The following is a 16,987-nucleotide window of genomic DNA, read 5'->3' as shown; positions in this document are numbered from 1 at the left end:
TGTGGAGCACGGCGGGCGGCGCGGCGGAGCGGCGGAGCGGCGGAGCGGGCAGCCCAGCCTCGACGGCAGCCACGGCAGGCACGGCAGCACAGCGGCGCCGGTTTCAATTGGCCCACAGCATTTGCCACGCCAAATAATGTTTCCTCCTCCTTCTTCTTCGTGTTTCATTCTCATGTAAACTGCCGGCCGTGGCGGTGGCACGCTTCGCGCTGCTTCGCGCTGCTTCGCGCCGCCGCGACGCCGCAGGACTGCGTCGCCCTGTCTCTCTCGCACCTGTACGGGCCGCGCCGCGAGTGCGAGAGAGGCAGAGCGACTCTCGGAATCAGTCTGCACACAAACTTCCGGCCGAGATTCTTTTCAAGGATACCGGCCCGGCGGACTGGCGGACTGGCGGCGCGCAGGTGCGCTGCGCAGCCCAGGCAGGCCCAGGGCCCAGCCAGTCGGCCATTTGGTTTTCAAGCAGGACTCAAAATCAGAATGGCGACGTCCTCGTCTAGGGCAGCGGCCGGCAACGGCCCACAGCGAACCGCCGTCGAGGCCGAGTAACGCCGGGAAAGCGCGTTTTGGGTTTTCGGGTGTAGTTCAGGTCGGCCAGACTCGATCACCGCTCTTCTGAAAGACAGTCCCAGTTCCAGCAGACTCATCCCCAGACTGATTCGTTTTCGTCGCTCTGTCTCTCTCGCACTCACAGAGCTGCCCGTTTAGGTGCGAGAGAGACAGCGCGACGCAGGCCAGCGTTGGGCAGTGCACCCTCCTCGTCCTGGCCCTCGCTCGCCTCGCCCTCGGAGGGAGACTCTGACTCAAACTAGCGCCCGAAATAGCAGCCCGCGTCGCGGCTGACGAGACCCGGCGGCAGCGCGGCGCCGGAAACTTCGAAAAAATAAAAAGGTGACCGAATCGCCGCCGGGTGGAAAACCGACAAAAATGTCTGAAAAGTCCGCAGACGCGCGGGGACGTGTGAGGAATGCCGACCGAGAAAGCATTCCTGCTCGAAAATATGCAGAAAGTTTTCATTTTTTTTTAGTTTTGGGGTAAACAGCGGCCCTGGCAGACGAACGGACGAGGCTGGCGTCGTCGTCGGAGGGGCGTCCTTGCTCGGGGCGTGCCCGAAGGCGAGCCGCGCGAGTATTTGGCTGCACGTTGCAGAGGTTTTGTTGACACTGCCGAGCCAAATTCTCTGTGTGACGCGTCGCGGCGCCCGTGGAGGCCGTACAGCAAGCCGTACAGGCCGTGTGCCAGGCGAGGCGAATCCTTAGCGCCGCGCGCGCCTGGCGTCTGCTCGCAGGGGCGGATCCAGGAGCCGGCAGGGGGAGCAGCAAGTCGCATTTCGCCCCTGTGGGTAGGCAACCTCTGCGACACACACACACACACACACACACACACACACTTTTAAGCCGCCTTTATCTGCAGAGGATGTGGTAAGGACGACTGGTCGTCCTGGGACGAGGACGCGCGCCGACGACGTGCTTTCCGTTCCGTGGCCGCGCTGCTCGCCGTCCTGTCTCTCTCGCACCCGTGCGGGACGCCCCCATGAGTGCGAGAGAGACGGAGAGAGGACAGGCAGTCTGCTGGTGTTGTGTGTGTGGTGCCTCGCGCCCTCTCTGCCGCCGCGCCGGCCTCTGCGCCTCTGCGTCACGGACGACGGAGCGTCACCAACCCTCCGTCAAACGGCTGGTGTGTGTGTGTGTGTGTGTGTGTGTGTGTGTGTGTGTATGTGCAGGACGTTGTGTTCACTGACCTCTTCCATGCAGTACACACACGGCAGAGCCAGGACCGCGTCGCGCCGTCCGTCCACGCGAGGTCACTAGAAATGCGTGCACGACAAGTGACGCCGTGTGTGTGTGTGTGTGTGTGTGTGTGTGTGTGTGTGTGTGTGTGTGTGTGAATAGGCAGGCAGGTGTGCGATAAAGAATGAGACGGACGTTCGAACTGCAGCCAGCACAGTGCCAGCACACTATGCAGCGCGCGGCCTCTGAGCCTTTCAGAGCTTTCAGCGTGCGCGGCGCGACCCGCCCGCTCGTCTATCACTCGAGAAACAAAGCCGTGTATCGCGCGCGCACACACACACACACACACACACATACGCACTGCAGCGCACTGTTTTGGAGCATGACACACACACACACACACACACACCTGGCAATGTAACCCAGCCCGCGAGCCGCCCCGTGCGAGGCTAGGCTTGTGTTCGGGAGGTTCGGCGTGTCTGTGTGTGTGTGTGTGTGTGTGTGTGTGTGTGTCTGTGTGTGTGTGTGTGTGTGTGTATGTGTGGTGTGCGTGTATGTGTCCGCTTGCCGCTTTCGGCCATCATTACCGCCAGGCTTTACCGCGGGCACACCGCGCGGTTCCCAAGGCCGCGTCGTGTATTGATTCGTGCATATTGAATGTCCCGGCGTGCCGTGCGTGCCGTGTCCGCGCCACTCTAAGCGCCATGGCGGTGCGAGCGAACGCCGCGTCCGAAATTCATTTTCGTCGCCGCCTGTCTCTCTCGTCCCGCACTCCTGCGAGAGAGACAGAGCGACGAAAGCGACTCTCGGAATCGGTGCAGTGCACAACACCGCCGGCGCGGCGAGTAACACGAGCGTGTCCGCCCCCGATAGCCGAGCGGCTTCCGTGCGTGTGTGTCCAAGCGAAAGGTCGCGGGTTCGATCCCCGGGCGCTGTCCGTCGGGAAAACCTGGCAAGGTGGGCCAACTGGAGGGGCAGAGCCACACGTTTAGATGCCATTTGCGGGTGGCGAGAAGAGAGCGGTCTTTTCTGAGAGGGGAGTCGGACTGGGGAGTTGGCAAAACAATTTAAAAGGTGGTTAACTTTTCAAAATATCGAGTCGTGCCGGGGATGGGATCTCTCTCCCCCCCCCCCCGGGCTCCCGGAGATCCGAGAAAGGTTCAGAACCGCTGCGCTGTGCTGTGCTACCCAACCAACCCGGAAAATTCGGCCGGGTCGCGGCGTGAAATTTCGCAGCTAGAGCCTGCCGCGCTGCTTGTGCTGCTTGAGCTGGTCAGGGTGGGTTGGCGCCGTTGGCGCCGTTGGCGTGGTGGAGGCGGCGTTGCGGAAGGTACCCGCGGGGTGACGTCACTCGGGGCCGCGCGGTATCGAGCAGTGGAGGGGCCTCGGCGGGGGGCGGCGGGGGGCGGCGGGGGCCGTAGGGCCCAGCAGGCTGAGCTGCGCGGGGCAGCGCGGGGTGGCTGGGCCACGGGTTCATCGCCCCCTGACTGGTTCAACAGGGGGATGGAGCAGCCTGCCGAGGGCTGGCTGCACTGCCTGGGGCTCTGTAGCTGGGGAGCTGTTTTGCAGGATCGCCGAGCGATCCTGGGGACCGAGGGACCGAGGGACCGCACGGTCGCAGACTTGCCCTGAAAAAACGGGAGTGGCTCTTTTTGCGTGAGTAAAAGGTTCATGCAAGGAGGAAAAGGGACTCCGGTCGTCAAAAAATCGTCTCTGAATTCCGTCGTGCATTTTTCCTGCGTCAGAGGCTGTACAAAAAGTGACTGGCAGGCTTCGCGCGGCTTCTCGGCCAGACTCGGCGGTTGAGGTCGCGGAGATGGAAGGGATTCACTGCGCGATTTTCGCTGCCGCCGCCGCCGCCGCACAGCGCTCCGTCGCTCCGTCTCTCTCGCACCCGCACGGAACGCCCCGTGGGTGCGAGAGAGACGGAGCAATCGGCGTCGCTATCCGCCAGGCACAGGCCGCGGCACGGCAGTGGAGGCACAGCGGTCCTTGGCCGATTTATCCAATTCGCTCGGCTGCCTTCGGCCGCCTCGGTGAATCGCGACCCGGGACTCCTGTTCCGCGAAACCAGGAACAGACAGCGCGGCAGCGACGGGGAAAAAAGAAGAAAAAGAGAGTGGCAGGGGGCGGCGCGGAGGTGCGACAGAGAGAGAGAGAGAAACGGGGCGGTGCGTAACGCGCTGCGACACCACCAACAGTCTGTCTCTCTCGCACCCCTACGGCATGACGGGGCGCCCCGTGAGTGCGAGAGAGACGGCAACAGCCTGCAGGGGGCGCTGCGCCGCGCGGTCGGTGCGCCTTATGAAAGGCAAAATGGGTCGGAAATACCTTAGTTCCATGGAAGGCGCTTATCTCGCTGCGATCCGCGCGGACGCCGGGGCGGCCACTGCGTCGCCACGTCCCGTAATACAGCGTAATACCGAGTGGTCTGTACACGATTTCTTGAAGTGTTCACCCCCTCGGGAAGGCCTTGCAGCGCCTTGCAGCGACCGTTCACCTGACAGTGCATCTTAGCGCACTGTACTACTCTGTGTGTGTGTGTGTGTGTGTGTGTGTGTGTGTGTGTGTGTGTGTCCGCTGGAAGTAATGTTATTGTCACGCTGCGCATTGCGGCCAAGGCAGTGTGCCCCGCTGTGCCCCGCTGCGCCCTCGGCTGCTACGCCACTGCTAGCGGCAACGCCCCTGCCAGCGAGACTCTCTGCCGCGCGCTCCGCTCCGTCCGGGAGCTGCCGGCTGATACCAGGGTTCCGTCCCGGCAGACTGTCCGTTCTCTCTCGCACTCGCGGGGCATCCCCTTTAGGCGAGAGAGAGACGGAGCGACCAAATTTCGACTCTCTCGGAATCAGTCCGCTGGTCTTTGGAACGAACGCGCAGCTTTCGGAAGTTACGACCCGAATCAGCAGCGACACAAAAGCCATGTGCGACGAGCGCGCGCACACGCACACACACGCACGCACGCACGCACGCACACACACACACGCACGCACGCACGCACGCGCACACACACACACACACACACACACGCACACACACACACGCACACACACGCGCACGCACGCACGCACACGCTGACAGTCGGCCACAATGGCAGCTTCCTGAAGAGAGAGGCCGAGTCCGTGAGGGTGGCTCCACGCAGCGTAGTCGTCGCGTGAAGGCTCGGATCCACAGGGGGGGGGGCAAAAAGTCTCACCCCCTGGTCCCTAGACAGCCGTCAAAGTTGCAAAAAGCCACACTTTGGCCTCTGCAAGTGGGCAAAAATTGCCCCCCCCCCTCCCCCAAACCGGGGCGGGCGCTGGATCCGCCGCTGCACAGTGGGCCAGAAGCCGGTGGAGGCGGCCAGAACTCTAGACGCGTTTTGAGCTCCAGAGTCGCTAAACAGGCCTCGAAACGAACGTATGACCCCACCAATGGATTCCTCGTTCGGAGAGCAATCCATTGGTGGGGTCACTCGTTCGGTTCGAGTCCTGCTTTGCGACTCTGGAGCTCAAAACGCGTCCAGAGTTTTGGCCGCCTCCACCGGCTTCTGGCCCACTGTGCTACACCATGCTATACGCTCCGCTACACCCTCACACCCTTACACCCTGCTACACCCTCACACCCTTACACCCCGCTACACCCCGCCACGCCGCGCTGTGCAACTGTCACTCCCCGGTATTGATCGCGCTGGCTGCTCTGGCTGCCGCCTCCCACCCTCATCAGGAAGGGCTTACGCGCGGCCGCGGCCCGCCCGGGCCCGCCAGCCCGCCAGGCCGCCACCCCCAGGAATACTTCGACGCCGCTGATGAGGCCGGCCCGGGCCGGGCCGAGGGCCGAGCTCCCAAACTTTGATAACAGGAGGAAAAGAGAATAAAACAATGAACCCTCGGAGAATAAAGGGGGAAAAATTGCTCCTTCCATTTTTTTACGAATCGGCGTTTTGGAATCGATGGCGACGCTATGCTGGTCTGCATCGGGAAGACCGTCACGCACCACGTGCCTATCCTAGAGTTGTTGCTAATTTTTTTTGCGTCCTTCTCTCTCCCACTTTCGTCGCTTTAGTTGCCGTGTTCGCTTCCTCCTCCTGAGCTAGCCTGGTACCCTGATGTTGTTGTTGCTGGTTGTGCCCGCACTCTCCCACCCTGGTTGTTGTTGTTGTTTGTTGTTGTGCCCCCTCCCACCGGTTCACTTTCCGTTTCGAGCCACCGCCGCCACCCTCCTCCACCCCAAAAAGGCCCAGGAGGCGGAGGGCCAAGGTTACAGCGAGCTGCTGCCTGCTTTGCTGCTGCCCGGGCTGGGCTCCCCCCCCCCCCCCCCCCCCCCGACGCCCCGGACGCCCTGGACCCTTCAAGGGATGGAAACGACGCAATTACCAAGTGCGCCCTTTGGGCCCTCTGGGCCGTCCAGGCCTTCGGGCCGCCCTTTAGGCCCCGGGGCTCCGCGGGGCTCCGCGGCCACTTAGCATCGATGTGACGACGTGCCCGTCTGTCTGCTCGCCCGTCCGTCCGTCCGCCCGGCCGCTCGCAGTGGCGGAGCCTGCCGGCGAAGTAGCACTTTCAGCAGCGTACTCACAGGGAAAAGTGCGGCGTTTTGCCTACCTTCCAGGTGCCACACAGTGGGCCAGAAGACCGGTGGAGGCGGACGAAACTCCAGACGCGTTATGAGCTCCAGAGTCGCTAAATGGGACTCGAACCGAACGTGTGACCCCACCAATGGATTGCTCTTCGAACGAGCAATCCATTGGTGGGATCACACGTTCGGTTCGAGCCCTGTTTAGCGACTCTGGAGCTCAAAACGCGTTTAGAGTTTTGGCCACCTCCGCCGGTCTTCTGGTCCACTGTGCGCCAGGGTCCATTGTCCTCTGCATCCGCGCCTGTCGCTCTCTGTCGCTCTCCGCGGAGTCTCTCTCTCTCTCTCCAGCCGAGGCTCTGCACATAAATTACTCTTTTGTGCGAGGAAGGAAGACGCGGCTGCTGCGCCGCCTGGCGATGGTCATTTCGTCATTTCATTTCGGGTGTAGAGGTCAGTGGGCTGCCTCTGCCTCGCCGCTCGGCCGCGTCCGTCGCTTCCTCGTCCAAACGAGTCGCAGGCGGGCGGCGCGCGGGCCGGAAGCGGACGGGACGCAATGACTTCCCCGCGGGACGATTTAAATCGGATTTCCACGCTGATGGCCCGTCCGGGCCCCGCGCCCCGCCGGGCCCGGCCGCTGTTTCCCAGATACGTCCCACAGTGCTCAATTTCCCCTCCAAACGGCGCGGGACGCGGGACGTGGGTTCGAATCCCGCCTGCGCACGGCTTTTTTCCCTTTTTTTCGCCGCGTTTTAGCGAAACCGTCTTTGCTCGCAACGTCCTCGCCACTTTGCACTGAATTAGCGGCTTGGTGTCGTGCGGCGCTCCAGCGCTGCTTTCGTCGCTCTGTCTCTCTCGCACCCTCTCGGCTCGCCCCGCGAGTGCGAGAGAGACAAAGAGTCACTCCGCTCCAGCGCCGAGGCTCCAGCCGCTTCTCCAGCCAAGGCCAGGTGAGTCACCGAGGCCCCAAACCACAACGAGTGCGACGGAGATAGCGCGATGGCGTGAGATAGCGTGGGTCGGCCTGGACGAGCCGGCCGCTGGAGTCGGATAGCCCTGGAGGCCCTGGAGGCCCTGGAGTCGCAGGGCCGACCCTGTCGTTTCAACGACGCGCGACCCCTTTTTCTATCGCGGCAGAGAAGAAGAAGAAGGAGGAGAAGTGGCGACGGCGCTGTGCACGTGCAGTCGCTGCAAGTCGCGCTGATGCGATCGTGATTAAGAAACGTGCCCCTCCCCCTCCCCTCCCTCCCCCCGCGGGGCCCCAGCTCGCTGTATCCGCAGCACGGCACGGCTCGGTTCGTTGAACTTATGCAAGTTGAACGCGAGTCATGCTAGCGAGCGAGCTAGCGAGGGCTGCACGCCTAGAGCGCCAGCGCCTCGCCGAGCCAGCTCTAGTACAGTCCTGGGCCTGCGCAGCGCGCGGCGCGAACAGTGTGCCGCGCCACAGTCGATGCAAAGCGGGCAAAGCGCGCAGACCGGCACCACTTTCTTGCACATTTTCAGCGCCTTGTGTTTGGCTAGCTGTGAGGAAACAGAAGCAACGCACACACACACATACACGCACACACACACACGGTTGTGGTGGTGGTGTTCGAACGGGCAACCCGCGTTGGCCTGAGCCTCGAGGAGTCCTCGTCTTCTTTCTCGGGACGGCCTGGCCAGCGCAGCAGACGGAACACACAGCCCGAGCCGTATTTGGGTTTCGGTGCACGTTTGACGACGGTGTGGCAACGCAGCATCGGTGTACACAACAGCAGGACGCCGCGCTCTGTCTCTCTCGCACCCTCTCGGGACGCCCCGCGAGTGCGAGAGAGACAGGGCGCCTTTGTGGAATCAGTGAGCAGGCGACGGCAGGGGCGAGGTAGGCCGTCCCGTCGAGCAGGGGTGCGCGCCGCGCGCTGGGCTGCCTACCTCCACGGCGCTCACCGCCAGCGGACTTCTGTCTCTGTCGCACTCACGGGGCGTCCCGCGCGGGTGCGAGAGAGACAGAGCGACGAGCCGGTGTGGATGAGGCACAGTGGGCCAGAAGACCGGTGGGGGCGGCCAAAACCCTAGACGAGTTTTGAGCTGCAAAGTCGCTAGACAGGGCTCGAACCGAACGTGTGACCCCACCAATGGATTGCTCTCCGAACGAGGAATCCATTGGTGGGGTCACACGTTCGGTTCGAGTCTCATTTAGCGACTCTGGAGCTCAAAACGGGTCTAGAGTTTTGTCCGCCTCCACCGGTCTTCTGGCCCACTGTGTGAGGCAAGGCTCGCCGCCTTTTCATCAGATTAGGCGCGGACCGGTATGGAAATGGCGCAATGCGACTCCGGCGCCGAACGGCCGAACGCCGAACGCCTTGCCTCTCTCTCGCACTCGCGGCGCGGCCCGTAGGTGTGCGAGAGAGACAGACAGAGAGCACGACGGAGCGCTGTGTGATCACCGCGCCAAGGGCCCCGCGCGCAGGTCGTGTGCAAGCCGTGTGCAACGGGTGCACTTTACCTGCTTTCGGCAAGCGTCACGAATAAAGTGGAGTGTTTACGGGGCGCGAACCGCCGACCTTCGCCGCGGCGCGCCGTCCCGTACGTCACGAGCTAAACACACGGCGCGAGGATGGGCTCTTTTTTTTTCTCCCCCCAATTTCGAAACGGGTGAAAAAGTGGCGCAACGGTTCCCCGAAAGCTTGATGCTGGAAACGCACCAGGTTCTACCCTCTTCCTCTCCCAGTAGATAAGTACCGATGACTCACACTCCGGATGGCGGCTTTGGCAAAGGCTGGAAACTCTCCCCACGTCATCGCGCCTCCTGGGACTGCAGGCAGGCAGACCAAGCGCGTCGCTCTGTCTCTCTCGCACTCACTGCCGGGCCTGGGGGTCCCCGAGGGGTGCGAGAGAGACAGAGCGACGGAGCGATTGGGCGGCTTGGCGTGCGCACCGGGCGTTAGGGGGAAACTGGCTTCGTGCTCTAGGTGGCGTGCTCCAAGGCGCCACACAGTGGGCCAGAAGACCGGCGGAGGCGGCCAAAACTCTAGACGCGTTTTGAGCTCCAGAGTCGCTAAATGGTGCTCGAACCGAACGTGTGACCCCACCAATGGATTGCTCTCCGGACGAGGAATCCATTGGTGGGGTCACACGTTCGGTTCGAGTCCTGTTTAGCGACTCTGGAGCTCAAAACGCGTCTAGAGTTTTGGCCGCCTCCGCCGGTCTTCTGGCCCACTGTGCGCCAAGGCACCAAGGCACCTCGGCAATGCGTGGGCAGACACGCTGCAACATCCAACGCCGCGACTCGGCCGCCTCGCCCGACCCTGGCTCTGTTGACTGCTTCCATAAACCATAAGCCACGAAGTTCGCGGCGTTCGCGGCGTTCGCAGCCAAAGCGCTAAACACAGACATTAGCGGCTTCTGACTTTCTGACCGCACCGCCGCGCGGCGCGTCGCCCTGCCTCCGTCTCTCTCGCACTCGTCCGGGACACTCCACGAGTGCGAGAGAGACGGAACGTCTCGGCGCCGCCGCGCCACCGCCAAGTAGAAAGTAGATTTATTTTTATTGCACTTTACAATTTGCAGGCGTTATCGGCAGTCGCCCGGAGCCTTGGCGAGCCGGCCGGCCACTATACGCACGGCGCCAGGCCCGTCGGCTCGTCGCAGAGAGCAGCTAAGTGGGCCGGAGTAGCGCTTTCGGAATAATGGGCACTTTGGAAACGCCTGGACCCAAGGTCGAACGTCGCTCGGACTATCACGCGGTGAATCGTTAAAAATTTTAAATTTCGACGCGCTTTGTAACAGTGCCCTGAACTGACCGCGCGGGCGTTACGTACGCGCACTGTGGGGGCGATTCAGCGCGTCGCTCTGTCTCTCTCGCACCCCAGCGGGACGGCCCGTGAGTGCGAGAGAGACGCAGCGACGCGCTGCCGTCATAGACGTGATAAAACGCCCCGGACTTTTGGATATATTTGCGTCTGTTTGCGTCTGCGCCACCGTAAATAAGGCGTTGCAGCGAGTTCATGGCTTTGACGATAACTCGCGTAAAACAATGGCATTGTCGCTTCAATTGAGGAACAGTTATCGGAACGGGGGCCGGCCGGAGGGGGCTGGGCCCAGCCCGCATGGCCCGAGCCCCGAGCCCCGCCCAGCGCTGCACCCAGCACACCGAGAGTCGTTTTCGTCGCTCTGTCTCTCTCGCACTCGTGGGGCGTCCGGTATAGGTGCGAGAGAGACAGAGCGACGAGAACGACTCTCGGAATCGCTCCGCCCAGAGCCACAAACAAAACGGCCCCAATCAAACATATCGCGGGGTCAGTGGGTGGGAATAGATGTGAGGCCGGGCTGCACTGGGCTGGGCTGGGCACTGCACTGGGCACGCACGCACGCAGCGCGGCGCGGCAGAAACCCAAGCGCGACAACAGTGTGCCGGCCGGGCCGGCCGGGTCGCGCGTCGCCATGGAGACCATTAGCTTGGAGCGCAGAGTAATTCGCAAGAAACACTGTGGACTGGGATTGGCTCGCCCCGCCCCGCCCCGCCGGGCACAGGCCCCCCGGGGCCGGAGCCAGGCCGGAGCCGCACAGTGGGCCAGAAGACCGGTGGAGGCGGACAAAACTCTAGACGCGTTTTGAGCTCGAACTGAACGTGTGACCCCACCAATGCATTCCTCGTTCGGAGAGCAATCCATTGGTGGGGTCACACGTTCGGTTCGAGTCCCATTTAGCGACTCTGGAGCTCAAAACGCGTCTAAGAGTTTTGTCCGCCTCCACCGGTCTTCTGGCCCACTGTGAGCCGCTACGCCCCGCCACGACTGCGTTGAGTTTGGCTTTAGTGTCGTGATCGCCTTAAGCCCCGTCCTGACCCGAGCCTTACCCGCCCGACTCGCTTTACCTTACTCCAACGGGGCAAGGGGCTGGGGCCGGCGGGCCCCATTCCAGTTTCTCAAACTCCGCCGCGGCGTCGCTCGCTCGCACGCTCCAAAATCTTGATCAGCTTTCTGGGACTTTCGACACGTTCTCTCTGTTGCTCTATGCGAAAACGACTGCGTCTGGCTGCAGCGGGAAGTTATTGCGGGGGTTATTGGCTCTGCAGCGCTGCTTTGTTTATTGTTGGTTCGCTGCGTTTCCGCCAGTGTATATGGCGGCCGCCTCGCCGCCGCGGTCCGCAGTGCAGCGCGCCGCTCACGAATCGAACCTAAATGTCATTAGATTCCGTGACCGGCTGGCCGGCCTACACTACGACACGATAGTACAGTGTCGCCGCTTCGCCGCTCGGATCAAGTGTTTTCGAAACGTTCCACTGTGAAACCGCAGCGGTACTTCACCCCAGCTCGCGGAGGCGAAAAATCGGACGATTTTGAAGTGGGGTGGGGGAGGGTCCACTCGGTTCGCAGTGTATGGTACACACACTGGACCTGCCGCTCCCGCCGCGAGTGTCTTTCGGCTGAAGCACCTCGTCATTTGGCGCACCTTCGCGGCTTCGCAACCGCTCGCGAAAGCGAAAAAAACAAACAAACAAATAAATAACCGAAATGGCAGGCAGCAGCGTGCTCGGAGCAGACAAACACAATGCTCTCGATAGATCGCGCCTGTTTTTGAGAGGTCCTCCTCTGATCCTGCGGGCCGTGTGTCGTGTTCGAGTGTTCGATGGATGACTTTGCTTTGCCTCGCTCCACTCCGAGGCCCTGCCGCGCCCTGCCGCGCTCTGCCCCGCCAGGTCCGCTATCTCTCAATAAACAGCGATAGCGAGACGGAGTCTGCGGCCGCCGGGCCGGCCGCGCCCGACAAGGCGTAGTAGTACAACTCGAGGTAGATAAACATCTGTTTGTCCCCTAGTGTCGCGCGTTTCGGCCAAACGACCGTCTGGGACGTCTGCGTGCCCCGAGCCGCGCCCGCGGCCCACAGTGGACCCACGTGCACTCGCCGCACCTGCTGGCGCTGGCGGACGCGGACACGTCGGGCGGATCCAGAGACGGATTCGAGGGGAGGGCTACCAGGGGGAGGGCTACCTAGGCAGGACTCGAACCGAGCGTGTGACCCCACCAATGGATTCCTCGTTCGGAGAGCAATCCGTTGGTGGGGTCACGCGTTCGGTTCGAGTCTCGTTTAGCGACTCTGGAGCTCAAAACGCGTCCGGGATTTCGACCGCCTCCTCCGGTCTTCTGGCCCACTGTGCGACGCCCCCCACCCCCTGGATCCGCACCTGCGGGCACGCGGACACGACGGCTGGAGACGCCAGTTTTTTGCCGCTCCGATTTGTCGCGAGGTTCGATTGTCGAAGATGACCGGACAAGGTCGTCGCCATTCGGCGCGGTGGACAGTGTAGGACGCACGCAGTGACGCAGTCGGGCCGGGCTCGGTTCGGCTCGCCGGCAGCAGGGCTGCGATGCGGCGCGCTGCAGGACGCGGGGCGCGCCGGCAGACTTCTTCGCTCTGTCTCTCTCGCACTCACGAGGCGTCCCGTGAGGGTGCGAGAGAGACAGAGCGACGAAAACGACTCTCGGAATCGGTCTGCACGGGATCCCGTTGTCGGCTACTACGCCCGGCCCGGCCATGCGATTAAACTGTTCAGCTAGTCATGCACTTCTTTTCAACATCGAATCCCCCCCTCCCCCTCCCCTCCAGAGAAAAACGTAATTGGTCCGCCTTGCTGCCGTCGTCGGGAGTCTTCAGCTGACTTCGGGCGTCTTCGGGCGTCTTCGGGCGTCTTCGGCTGTCTCCGCCATGAGGACGCTCGCTGCTGACGATGACCTTGCCGACCAATTCGCGGACGAGGCAGTGCGCGAAAAAAGGACACCCTCGACCTTTCTCTGGCTCCGCCTCTCTCGCACCCACCCGGGGCGCCCCGCGAGTGCGAGGGGGACAGAGCCTGGCCTGCAGTGGCGTGGCGGACCGATTCCGCACGCGGCGTTCCCTCGCTCCGTCTCTCTCGCACGGGGCGCCCCGGACCGTCCGGGGCGCCCCGCCAGTGCGAGAGAGACGGAGCGCGGCGTGGCTAAGGCCGGCCCGACGCGGACCAGGAAACGCGGCGCGGGGTCAACGCATTCCCGGCAAAGAAAAGCGCCACCACAGTGGAAAGACAAAGACACACAATTTGAACAGCTGGAGGGAGGGAGGGAGGCGGACCCGCACACGCTGGCCGAGCAAATTCGTTTGCTTGGCGTTCATTTTTGTTTTCTTGTTCTGCAGGGAGATGGCCGCGAGTTTGCCCGAGCACCGCGTCGACTCCTCGCCGGCGACGTCGTGCCAACCAGGACCACCACGGTGCGGCCCGGCGCCTCGGCCTTCCCTGCAGACTCATTCCGAGAGTCGTCGCTCTGTCTCTCTCGCACTCGTAGGGCGCCCCGTGTAGGTGCGAGAGAGACAGAGCGACGAAAATCAGTCCGCAGGCCGCCAGGCCGCCAGCAACGCCGCAGATCCGCTATTTTGCAGTTCCACGAGGACGTTCATTGACACCATTACACCGAATGGCGCCATTAGGCGACGACGGACGGACGAACGGACAGACAGACAGACAGACAGACAGACAGACAGACAGACAGACAGACAGACAGACAGACAGACAGACAGACAGACAGACAGAAGGACAAACCGACGGACGCACGGACAGTACACTGCAACGTCTGCAACTCTTCCGTTGACCCCCTTTTAAATGCCAGACGGCCTGCGCTCTCGGCTCTCGGATCGAGTCTGTCCGTAATAAGAAAACCAGCGCCGCGCTGCTGCACTGCTGCACCACGCCCTGCAGTCCGCAAGGCACGCCGCACTCCATCACGGCGGCCACGGCGCGGCCGGCCATCGAGCATCGCGGCGGCCATCGCCAGAGGTGCACTTGGAGGTGATTACCGGTGCACCTGTCGCCGTACGTCAGCGGGGCACGGCGGACCACGACGAGGCGAACGCCGCGGACCTCCATAGTTCTAGACCTCTAGACCGTGCAGTGCGCACAGTGGGCCAGAAGACCGGTGGAGGCGGCCAAAACTCTAGACGCATTTTGAGCTCCAGAGTCGCTAAATGGGACTCGAACCGAACGTGTGATACCACCAATGGATTGCTCTCCGAACGAGGAATCCATTGGTAGGGTCACACGGTCGGTTCGAGTCCCATTTAGCGACTCTGGAGCTCAAAACGCGTCTAGAGTTTTGGCCGCCTCCACCGGCTTCTGGCCCACTGTGGTGCGTCAGCCTGGCGTCGGCCGCGTCGTGTCCGCCTCGACCGCCAAAAGCGCGCGCCGCCGCCGCCGCGCCGCCGAACGACGCCCAAGTGCCGCGGAGGACCCGGCCGAAGGGCCTTGCGACCACTCTCGGGCCTCAGACGGCGGCGGCGGCAGGGACATTGCAGTGCGGGCACCACAGCAGGGACTCTGCGCGAACTTGATGGCCGTTGCACTGCAAGCACACTGCAAGTCGTCCAAGTGGATGCAAGCCAAAGGCAACGCAGTAATTGGAGGCCGAGGACGGTGCCCGGTTTGCCCTGGCTGCCCTGGCTGCCCTGCTGGCTTCTAGCAGCTCCTGGCAGTGCCGCGGCCCGAAGCGCCTGTAGAGTCCACCGCAGAAAAACGCAAACACAAAAAAATTAAAACATGACTGTACGCGACGCTGTACAGCCCCCCTCGGATCGCACCGAGACGAACTGAACCCACGCTCTGTGGTGCAACAAGTCCTTAAGTAAGTGGACCAAGTGGGCAGTGTATCACCCTATCCGGCGGGCCGGTCTGGCATTGGACCGGGAGCGACACCCACGCACCACGCAGTCCACGGCCATCACGGCCACCACGACCCCCTGCGCGGCGAGCCGTGAGGCCACGAGGACACGCCACCGTGCTGGGAGTGTTGGGAGTGTTGGGCCACACCGAGGGGCCCGTGTTCACACTGTGGGGCCGCGCCGCGTCGGCCGCGTTACCCATTCCGAAATCCGAACGTCTATCGGATTCAGCGGGCCGGCCGGGCCGGCCGAGGCGACCCGCCCAAAAAAACAGCCTGACGTCACCTGTCCTGGTGCCACACCCGGGTCGCTCTGTCTCTCTCGCACCCGTGCGGGACGCCCCGTGAGTGCGAGAGAGACAGAGCGAGTGGGCCCCCGCCGGCCCCCTGGGAGTTAGGCAATGCCGCGGCGGACGTGCCTCCCGGTTGCCTATTGCCTGTCCGCAAGGCGTCCGTCGCACAGTGGGCCAGAAGACCGAGGAGGCGGACGAAACTCAAGACGCGTTTTGAGCTCCAGCGTCGCTAAACGGGACTCGTACCGAGCGTGTGACCCCACCAATGGATTGCTCTCCGAACGAGGTATCCATTGGTGGGGTCACACGCTCGGTTCGAGTCCCATTTGGCGACTCTGGAGCTCAAAACGCGTCGTGAGTTTTGCCCGCCTCCGCCGGTCTTCTGGCCCACTGTGCGTCGTCCGCTCTCCCCGGCATGGCGTGACCCGCGCCGTTCGGCGAGGCGGCAAGGCGAAGGCAGGGCAGGGCGTCGCGTCGGTGGCGTGCGGCCAGGCCCTTTGAGACAACGCCGTGACCTGGCGCTCCCCGTAGGGCCTGTAGGGCCTGTAGGGCCCACGCGCAGCCAGCCACGCCCTTATTAAGGGCCTTCCCTCCAACCTCCCTTCCCCACCCCTAACGATGAATCATGCTACTCCATTTCGACCCGCGCCGCGCCGGCGAGGCAGTAGCGAGGCCGTGTTAGCCTAGCAGCAGCCTCGCTGGTAAAGCCCGTCGAGGTTCGCGTTGCCCAAGGGTTGTCCTTCCTTCCTTCCCGGCGGCGCCGTGTCCGCGGAGAGAATCCAGGTTAGCGGCGCGTACAGTGGCCGCCGTGGCGTGGCGCGGCACACAGTGCCGAGGCGATAGGGTCAATAAGTAGAGAATAGGACGCGGTGACTGTGCGCCGCTGTGCGCCGGGCCTTGGTCACGTTTCTCTGCTCGAGTCCTGCTCATGGCGCACAGTGGGCCAGAAGACCGGTGCAGGCGGCCAAAACTCTAGACGCGTTTTGAGCTCCAGAGTCGCTAAATGGGACTCGAACCGAACGTGTGACCCCACCAATGGATTGCTCTCCTAACGAGGAATCCATTGCTGGGGTCATACGGTCGATTCGAGCATTGTTTAGAGACTCTGGAGCTCAAAACGCGTCTAGAGTTTTGGCCGCCTGCACCGGTCTTCTGGCCCACTGTGTGGCGGCGGCGTGCGGGTGTGCGGGGGGCGAGGGGCGACGGCCAGCGCGGCCAGGAACGTGGTTCACCTGGAGTCACGTGGCCCGGCCCGGCCCGGCCCGGCGCCTGAACCGCCCCCAGGGCCTCGCACGGCCGGCCGGGCCGTCCGGGCAGCGCCAGCAGCGCTAGCCAGTGCGGAGGGGGCCGCCTTTTGACAGCCTTTCGCGTGTCCCTGTTGCCCTGCCAAGTGGAAGGGGGGCTGAAATGTCCAGGCCGCGGCGCCATCCTGCCCTGCCTCCCCTGCAATTTCCTCCTTCCGTTGTTTTTCGCTCGCCGTCGGCGCATCCAAATTGCAATTGCGTTTCGATGGGCGCCCCGCCCCCGCCCCCCCTCACTTCGAGTTGAACCTCATCCAGGCACGGCCGGCACGGCGCGCACCCTCTAAAGGTCATTCACCCTGCCGCTCCAATTTGCAGGCGGCCTGGTGGCTGCTTCCGACCCGAGCCCTCTCGTCGCTCTGTCTCTCTCGCACGCCAGTGGGACCCCGCGGGAGTGCGAGAGAGACAGGCGCGGCCCGCTGCGGTGCCGAGAGCCGGCAGTGACACGGAAC

This window comes from Thrips palmi, unplaced genomic scaffold, assembly GCF_012932325.1.
Source record: "Thrips palmi isolate BJ-2018 unplaced genomic scaffold, TpBJ-2018v1 HiC_scaffold_6, whole genome shotgun sequence".
NCBI classification, from domain to species: domain Eukaryota; kingdom Metazoa; phylum Arthropoda; class Insecta; order Thysanoptera; family Thripidae; genus Thrips; species Thrips palmi.
This window is presented reverse-complemented; position numbering follows the sequence as displayed.